This window comes from Pyxicephalus adspersus, chromosome 2 (genome assembly GCF_032062135.1).
Source record: "Pyxicephalus adspersus chromosome 2, UCB_Pads_2.0, whole genome shotgun sequence".
NCBI classification, from domain to species: Eukaryota; Metazoa; Chordata; class Amphibia; order Anura; family Pyxicephalidae; genus Pyxicephalus; species Pyxicephalus adspersus.
In genome coordinates, this window is record NC_092859.1 from 54,067,728 (window position 1) to 54,078,139 (window position 10,412).

Below are 10,412 nucleotides of genomic sequence, written 5' to 3' on the forward strand. Positions count from 1 at the left end.
GTGTCTACTAGGGGTCTTTACTACTTGGCCAAGGTTATGGCATGAACAGGTAAGGCCAGAAAGAGTATACCTTGCAACAAAAGCAGAAAAACCAAGAGCTATCAAGTACTTCTTTACTGTGATAGACATTGCATTTTTACCTAAGATGAGCCGTCATGGGATACAATGATCGGGACAAGCAATGGATCTGATCATGCCCCCAGACATTTTCATTGTCTTTCTTTGCCCCCAGCTCCATCCATTTTTCTTTTCCCCCTTGAGGCCTGTGCCTGTAATTTTGCTAGGACTTCCAAGTTTACAGGCGCTTTATTATCTATGATGTCAGATAACAAGGTTCTTAAAGGTGCTATTTGCAGGAGAGCAGCTTCTTTGTCTCTCTCATCTGCCTTTACATTACCTTGGACTTGTGCAGTCTGAAACTTTGTATGGGCCTGCACTTTTACAATGGTTACCTCAGGAAGTTATAGGGCTAATTAGGCATTCCTAATTTGCTTACCTATAGATGTCATGTAGGGACAGTAGTCTTATGTAATGCCAAATGCATAGTAACTATCTGTCCAGACAATATGTCTCCTACCTTGGCCAGAGTACATGCTTTATTCAGGACTTACAATTCAGCTTCCTGAACTAACACATTGGAAGGTAAACTCTGTTGGTTTAATACGCCATCAATTACCACTGCATATTCAATACATGGCGATCCATGTATCTAAAAACATCTTAAAATCAGAATTAGTTACATATATAGTTAAATGATACATTTGCTGATCGCTGTGTCTCAGTTTGTATAAATTCATAGTAATCATGTACATTCACTTTTCTTGAGGCACCTCCATCTTTTGTTCTTATTAATGAAGTACAATGAAAGTACAAACAACAAATAACTACAAACAATGCAAGCAACTAATTACTCACAAGAAAATTACAAACAGCACAAGAAACCTATTGTGCACCAGATCATAAATCAGCATTGCCAAATATAACATCTCATCAACAATATTACTATTGACACAACATAAACGCTTGAGGTCTCACAGATCATTACACTAGAACCTTCCTCACAACTTGCTAGATTTAAATAAAACCTTTAGACAACAAAAATACCACCATTTCAATTTTCACACATACATGTCCTAGTTTAATATCTGTGCAGAAAACATATGCACCCTATTCCTCATATTTCCATGGTATCACTGCAATCTCTAGCTTAGTTCCAGTAAACTCTACTGCTTGTGGTGTATTTTATCCAGCCTTTCTTCAATTACACCATTTGAGGCTTCTCCTTAAGACACATACAAAAATACTTTTGAAATAATTAATAACATTTTACCTCTTTCTGTGAGAGCTTTATAACAATTTTGCCACCTCCTCCTGACCCTCCACAGTTCACACTTTCCATGTATTCTCTTTTGAAAGCTCGGAACTCTTCATTCCGAGCTTTTTCCATTTATTTGCACTTTCAACTGGTCATTCTCATCCTGCAAATACCTTTTTCCTGTCTTCTTATTTTGTAATGAGACCCTCGACCTGTGCCTTTGAGGATGAGTTTCCCAACATGCTAAATAGACTAATTTAGACCAATATCACGCCTGGTTGTTCTATACGGATTTTGGGTCGTCTTCACTACCAGGGGATAAACAAATCTTTGCTATGTGGCCAAATAATCCACAAGCATAACACTTAAAACATCTGCAATGCAACTTTTCTTTACCACATGTACAGTTTTTGGTTGAGTATACTGAACTGTACAGACTTTTAATTGCAGATTACCGGACAATTGAAAAGATTTATAAGAGTAACCTCCTCAATTCTTGTGTGTGAGGACAGAAAAATGTGCTCCTTTTGTGAAGGTGCAGATAAACTCTCCAATTTACCTTCTGCCCCTTTCAGCTTCTTAGCAAGCTGAATTTTCTCCAAACACAACTTCTGATTGCTACATTGTTCCGTAAGTGTGTATTTCACTTCATATTCACACTCATTGGTCTGCACATTTGCATCTACCATAGAAACATTTTTGTAAGTGTTTTCTGTGCTCTTAACTGAGCTTTTTCAGTACACCATTGAATTTCTTTCTGTTCTGATATCGCTTTTATTCCCAGTAACATTCTCAGCACATTTGCCTCTCCTATTGTCTTTCCTGTCTTGGTTGTTGGCTTGCTCTTCAAACCCTCATTATGCATATTACATTGCACCAGAAGATAATTGAACTGATGTGTTAAAGCATTTTCTGCAACAGACTTGTAGTCTGCAGAGGCATACTTCTGAACAAAGTGTGCAACTACAACCATTGGTATGTTAATTACGCACACAATGCAATTTGCTGGTTAACAATAGACTGGTATCTAACCTGCCTCCCAGAGACAGCCTTTTCTACTGATTTGCTCACTAGGCACAAATCTGAACCTGTAATTCCTTGACTCCCACATTATGTCCTGGACATACCAGTTTTTGATCAGCGGAGCAGTTGGCTTCCTGAGCCAACAACACAGAACCCAGTATGGAATTACCAAAGACTTTTACAGCAAATTCACTCTCTGAAAGCATATGCTAATCACACAATTACACCCTACACCTTCTAATAAACAAATACACACATCCACAGACCACCAATGTGCTCACAATTGAATAGATCAGATGAATTTTTTTCCTATTTTACTATTGTACAGAATATCACATATCACATTATCATTATCATCTTCATATAGTCTATTATACCATTGTACAGAATATTACCCAACACATTATCATCTTCATATAGGTTAACAGACTAAGCAGACAATGAATCTAGAGGTATTTGTGTATAATAAGTTACACAGCTGATATTAGTCTTCCATTTTGGCTGCAGTGCATCATGCAAGACAGGACTGTTTACCAAAACGCAGCCATAGGCCACGTTACTGCTTGTTCGAGACAACCACAGTTGTGAGGATTGACCTAACCTCAATCTTGGCAACCAGGTTAGTTAGGAGGAAAGCATTAAGGACATTTAGACTGATTACCCACACAGGTACAAATTACACATACATGTACAGATCTCACACACATGTAAACCTCTCACACACATGTACACATCTCCTAACAGCTGAGGTTCGAGTGATGGAGTTTGTGACTCACCAGACCAGACAATGTAACTCAGCAATGCGTAGCAAAGGAAGAACCCTGGTAAGCTAAATAGGCTTTACCTGCCCGCTTGGGCGTGTTGCGATTGTTCCATCACAGTTACCGAGGCGCTAGTCCAATCGTCATCTGTCCATCCTGGAAGTTTCCGCAGCAAATGTCAATGAAAAATGTATCTATTTCTTAAAAAACATCAGCTGTTAGGTTAATATTACGATCGTAAGAGAACAGACACCAGCTCCTATTGTGTTGCTGTTCTGATTTATTCAAAAACATAGTGTTATTTATAAATATAGTAAAATAGTTGGTACATAAAGGTAAATAAAATAAAGGTTTGAAGTAAACAGTGATCCTTCAGGAATCCAGAGAATATGATGGTCCTAAACAATGCATGGCCCTGATACTCAGGCTATCTCCTCTAAGATCCCAGTTTATTAGTCTTTGTTTGTTATTAATATATGGTCATTGTCATTGTTTCATATTTTTTTTTTATTAATAGACACACAGAAGAAACTTAATTATATTTACAGGACAATCACCCTTCACAATGCAGTCAGCTTTCCTAATATTTCTCATTGATGATTCTGATACAAGATGGAGACAGAGACAGAATCATTTTCCTTCTCACATATATTCAACCACTACTCTGCAGCAGTCAAGTGGGTTATGAACAGATTTACAATCATTTATCTTGTTCTATGTATAATGTTATTCACATTTAACTCCAATACTTATTTTTACCCACATGTCAAGTTTCAGATATTTACACAGATGTTTCGTGCATGACTACTTTTCTGTAGACCTTATAAGCTCTCACTGTGTATTTTATGAAGTAAGTACATTATAAACATTTGCATATATATACATATACATGTTTGATATATACCACAATGTATTACCTGCTTTAAAAACTCAATTACTAATATTTATATTCTTTAATAGTTTCATGATTATGGTTATGAATTATATCCCTGAGGAAGCCTCTCCAGGCGAAACACATCGGGTATTATAACCTAACACTGAATTTCCCAATATGAAGAACGCTTATGTCTACAACCAACTAGTATCTACTTACTATTGGATCGTTAAATTCACCACAATACCTATGCCAACATCGCCTCTTAGTAACACCCTAAGGGGACATCTTTCTGCCATGTAATTATGTATTGAAATTTGTTTTGTATATATGTTTGAAATTATTGCTGTTTTACACATATGCACTGTAATGGTGTACAGTGTATTTAAAACCCTGCTTTCTGTCTTTTTCTCCTTATAGTTTATATCAATTATTTAGAGTTGGCCATCTACCAATATATTGATATGATTAAGGGCAGCGATCGCCAACTGGTGGCCTGGGAGAAAATTTTGGTGGTCTGCGGCTGTGGCCGATGCACCCCCGAGCAGGGAGAAGGATCACCACGTCCCGTACTATTCCCAGGCTAGGGAAAGTGGGCGGGCTGTGTCCCTGGACACAACCCGCCCACTCTCCCATTGCAGGCTCTGATCTGCGATGGGAGAGTGGGGTTATGTCATAATGACATCACTTTGGGAGAGGTTTCTACCCCTTTGAGTGATACCCAGCCCCCCGCGCATGCGTGGTCGCAAACTGGTGGTTTTAGTGGTCCGCGGGACCGAAAAGGTTGACGACCACTTATTTAGAGTATACTAAACCTTTTCCCACCCCCCCTGTCTATTATACTCACAAAGTTTGATGCAATTTGTTTGGGTCTGGATTAGTGGCAATAACAGTTTTCAACAACATGTGACCAAGATAAAATTTCCTCTGTGTACTTGTCTCTTGCAAAATGTAATGCAGTTTTTTGGCAGGGATCAAAATGTTGACTGGAATAACTTTTTACAATGCATGAAAAGCTCTTTCTTTTTTGACTCTGTAACTTCCCATGTACAACTGTATAAACTTTTAACCTACTGCTAAACTGGGGGCCACGTTTCTTGTGATCAGTGGTGAAAGACAAGAGCTTGAAGTACCATAGTTTAGGTACGTATATCTTCTGCGCCAGTACCTGACTGCTGTAAAGCCTTCACGTTGTTCAGTTCTTTTTAGAACACAGTGCACAAGTTTTGGATAGGTAATAGGCAAGTAAATTCAAATTAGTAACAGAAATTTCTTTTTAATACTTGTTACCTCAGTAAAACTTTCTGTGTAGAATTGTACAAACTTTCTTACTGCAAAGTATAATTTTTTTGGTGGTGATTTAGGCTAGGTACACACATGCAATAGTTATCGTTGTAAACGAATGATTAACGACCGATTGTTCAATAAGTGCTAACAAAAAAAATTGCCACCGACGGTGAATGAGAACTGTTGCTGGAAACAAATTTTGTCAAGTGTGTTTTGCAGTGTGTCTATCCTGTGAAGCAAGTTTTCCTTTGAGATGTGACCTGTGTGGGAAAATAAAAAAGCATAGTGAGTTTCCAGATATTGTACAGGTAAGTTGACACATCTTTCTGCATGCACAATATATGTATATGTGTATATGAATGCTTACCAACAGATTTCTGCTCTCCTCTCCTCATTGCACCAACACTTTCTGTCTGGCCTGATGTGTCTGGCTCAAGGCTTTCCTGCTCTACCCCAAGAACAACATCAGGAGCTGCAGCTTCACTAACTGAAATGTAAACGTGTATACAAAAAAAACATTAATTACATAATATACACATTACTATCTTTAACCTATCTCTTTACCTTCTAGGTGCATACCTGGGTCAAGATCCACAGGTGAGGTAGACACTTCCTCTTCAGTATGCTGAATTGGAGGTGGGGAAGCAGCAATCAACTCTGAAGAAAGAAAAAGTATATTTACTTAACATGTATGTTCCTGGTACATTTTAAGCTTGACTATATGGCAAAATCCTGCCTTCATGTTCAGCATGAACCTCTGCCTGCTTGTGCTGCCTCTTGCAGCAGCCACCCATTTCTTTTTTTAATGTGTGTTGGCCTAATAAAAAAAAAACAAAAAACAAATTACTTAACATAACACAAACTTCAGTTTCCACCCTCCCCAAACAAACCCGATCAACTATTACTAACCCCAGTTAAAGTATATTAGTTGTACTTAAATTTTTTGGTTATGTAATGTCGTATATCCCTCTCACGATTTTTCAGGTCAGACCACAGCTTTCAGGGCTGTTCTTTAGGCCGCATGACCCTCCCACGATTTTTCAGGTCAGACCACAGCTTATGGAGCTGTTCCTTCGACTGCACAACCCCAAATTTCTCCTCCAACCTCCTCTGCACTGTGTCCAGATTGTCGTCCTTGGTGGCATTTGGATGTGGATAAAACTCCTTCTTGCCATTGTAATCCTTGTCAAGGATGCTCACCATGGCTTTCATCTCATCATGGCGCATTGATGTTGCTCCCCTCCTCTGTGTCTCTCTAGTATTATGACTTGGCAATGGCATGTTTTGTAATGATCGCAAACACAGAATATGATGTCACCGAACAGGTAACGCAAGGCGTGCTGGGTATTCTGGAGAGAATTCAACGTTTCAAGGTCATCCACGAGTTTTCATTTGTTCGTTTGTACGAACCTTCGCTCTGAAGATTTTGAAGAGTGTTCTTTCTCAAAAAATTACCAAAGGATAGGTGCTGCTGCTTTTGCCTGTCCCTTGTCCTTTATTTGAATGTGTAGTTAATAATGAATAATAAGGTTAATAAGGTGACTAATGCAATTTTTTTTATGTTTTGCAGGGATTCATTGAAGCCTACAGATCCTATCCCTGTCTGTGGAAGGTGAAGTCTGGGGAGTATTCCAACAGGCATATCAAAATTAAGGTGTATGATGGGAAAGTGGAACTCTGTAAAAGCATAAATCCCGCAGCCAACATTAACTATGTGAAGTAGAAGATCAAAAATGTTGGCACCATGTTCTAAAAAGAACTGAACAAAGTGAAGGCTTCAAAGCAGTCAGGTGCTGGTGCAGAAGAGTTATACATACCTAAACTATGGTACTTCAACCTCTTGTCTTTCACCACCGATCACGAGGAAGGTCTTCTGTCAGTTTGCCGCCTGGGAGAGGAGAACAATGATGCAGAGACAAGTACACAGAGCCTTGATAGGACTCCTGATATTTTTAGCACAAATGACCATGTAAATTACCAAAAAATAATTTTATTGTATAATTTAAGAATTCACAGAACTAGTTCACAAAAAAAAAAAAACCTTAGTGCAGATATTTATTACAGTGAAACACACATTGTTGTCAATTCTAACCTGTCATGCTATCCTGCCATTCTATGGCTCCAGATGTGTTGAAGTACTGCAAGTACTTGGTTCGGTTTTCTTTTGCTGACCCAGACCAGTGAATTGGCTTCCGCTTTTCCCCGGTGCCATATGTGCTACTGTAGCAGTATCTTGTTCCATTAGTGGGACAAATGATGCACTGCAATTACTCCAGCACAGAAAATTATGCAGCAAACAGCAAGCATAAACCACCTTGTCAATTTTGTCTATGTGCAGATTTGTAGCACTATGAAATATTCTGAATATTTGTTAAAATGCCGGAATTCTTAACCACCCTCCTGGCACAAAAAAGCCTGCAGTTTAAATGTTTTTTCTTTGAGTCCAAATTCTTCTGAGGGAATGGTTTTATTATGTTATCTTGTAAGGCAAACGCTTCATCTGCAACAAACACAAAGTTCATTTCTTCTACATTTTGGCTGTTACTAGGAAGGTTCAGTTGCCTATTGACCAGGTTTTGGTGGAATGGCGTAGCATCCAGGACCCCTCCATCAGACATGCGCCCATTTTTGTCTTTGGCAACTAAAACAAATTCATAATGTGCATTCACTAATGCCATGAGCAGAATGCTGAAAATCCCCTTGTAGTTGTAATAGAAGGATCCACTGTATGCAGGTGGGGTGACCCTAACATGTTTCCCATCAATTGCTCCTCCACAAATAGGGAAGTTCCAGAACTGTTCAAATTGTGAAGCGATGGCCAGCCATTTCTCAAGTGTATCAGGAAACTGAAAAGAGAATATAACAAGAGTTAATATGCATAATAAGATGTTGTTTTCTTTTCTTGGAGTGGAGACTCCAGCTGCTGCAACATCCACTCCGGTGATTTCCAACCTCAGCCAAAAAAGGACACGGACAAGAAAACAAGAGGAGCTGGAAAAGAAGCAAACATTGCAGCAAGTTATGGCTATACTCAGCCATCAAGACGATGAGTTTGATGTTTTTGGCTTTACTGTTGCTGCAACAATGAGGAACATGACCCCAGGAAAAAAAATGTGCGGTGGAGCTGATCGTGACAGATGTGATCAACAAAGGGTTGATGCAGCATATCAACCCCCACTACCTTACTTATTACTTCCCCACTCAGGACCAGCAGCCTCACTCCCCTCCTTTGTCTAATTACCCTCCATCCCACCAATATGAGCCCCGCCACTCAGTTCACATGATTTGCAGAAGAAATCTTTTTCTAAACACAGCTGAGCTTGTGGGTGATCTTAAGGACTGAGCTCTTCTGCAAGCTCTTGTAACTCTTTAATGACCAAGACAAACTCTGCAGATGTTTCTTTTTGCATATTAAAGCACAGCTTGCTCCAGAAGTTAATGAATGTCTAGGCTTCATAAAGCTTGTTTTTTTTTTTTTTTGTGATTAACTCACAGTGAGTATTTTATACAGTAACTGACACCATGCTGCCTAATATTATGTTGATATGCATTGGGAAGACTAAAATATGCTTTCACAAACAAATTACGAGCGTTTGTACAATATCAAAAGTGGAAAAATCATCACCCCATTAGGCTATCACATGGGAACTGATCATGGATTTAATTTAGATGAAATTTGTTTCATTGCTTTAGAAAAAACGTATTTTAATCCAAGTGGCGGTGATTATAACAAAAAAAATTCGACAAAAAGAAACATGTAGATATTTGAATTGGAAGCTACCAAATACCAAGATTTAAATGAATGTCTTACCTTTAAGTCTTGATTTTTTTTTTTATATAGAAGTGAAAAAAAAAAAAAATAATAAAAATTAAATAATAATGTTATTTTGAAATGTGATCATTAGATTGCAATTTGTATAAATGCCAATAACTGTATCATGGTATTGTGCTCCTTGTACAATAAAACACTGAGCTAGACCCATCAGTCTCTGTATGGAGGAGCTGACACTCTAATGTCCCCCCACAGTCACACACTATTAATATACATTTATATACCTCTGAGGTATACCACAGCGCTGTACAAAGATCAGCTGTGTCATATGTCTAGCAAGTTTGGTTGAATTTTCTCCATGTGTTTCCTAGTGAACACCAAATTAGGCACTGACATATAGCACAGCGCTGTACAAAGATCAGCGGTGCACTCACATGAGTCTGAGTCATATGTCTAGCAAGTTTGTTTGAAATGTGGTAATGCGTTTCCTAGTGATCACATACATTCCTAGTGATCACATACATACATACATACGTCCAAATATAGCTCTGATATATAGCACAGCGCTGTACAAAGATGACTGGTACACTCACATGAGTCTCAGTCATGTGTATAGCAAGTTTGGAGTGATGGTGGAACATACATACAGTGCATACATATACACACATACATACATACATACAATTTTATATATATAGATTAATAAGTAAACACATGAACTAAGGCATGTAACATGAATAAAAACATATTATAATTTTTTTGCACTCACTTAATATTTTTGTTCAAAGATAGACACATAAGCATATGGTATAATTGGATCTATAATGCTAATTGGGATTTACAAGCATGTATACATGCATTGTCATTACACAGGATTTAAATGGTGGCAATAAAGGCACTAATCAATGAAAAATGGAGAAGTTGGTTTGTTAAGTTTGTAGACTCTGTTGCATGTGGTGATATGGTTTTGGGTGAATACTCATCTTTAGATAAAGGAAATGGTGAGATTTGGATATGTATACATTTTAAGCATGTTTGCACATACAGGGTGACATTCGAAAACTAGGCCACTGATAATCCATTTACTTCAGTTTCCCCGCATGAATTTCAGATCCCATATTCAATACAGTTTGACCACTAATGTTTTGGCGCTGTTCTGCAGAAACGCTTTCTAAACTAAATGCACGTTGAGACAACAGTGCTGCCTGCTCCCTGGAACTGTGCCAGATGTCCACGGCGGTGCTGTGAGAGGAAGACTGGCCTGTGTGTGGAAGTATAAAAAAAAATCTGGAATTTTCTAATGTCCAGCGCACCTCAGTTCCCGAGGGTGCCAGATTTTTGATACTGAACCTGTTTATACATTTAGGACACTACACATTG

The 10,412-nt window shown here is 38.4% G+C and overlaps 1 long non-coding RNA gene across 1 annotated transcript; it reads right to left on the bottom strand.

Annotated features, from left to right (window-relative positions):
- Nucleotides 1-5,274: 5,274 nt before the first annotated feature.
- Nucleotides 5,275-6,745, bottom strand: LOC140322016 (uncharacterized). Its single transcript, XR_011919100.1, has 3 exons — nucleotides 5,840-6,745; nucleotides 5,628-5,747; nucleotides 5,275-5,520 (listed from the first exon to the last, which is right to left on the bottom strand). It is a non-coding gene; the product is annotated as an uncharacterized lncRNA (long non-coding RNA).
- Nucleotides 6,746-10,412: the final 3,667 nt, after the last annotated feature.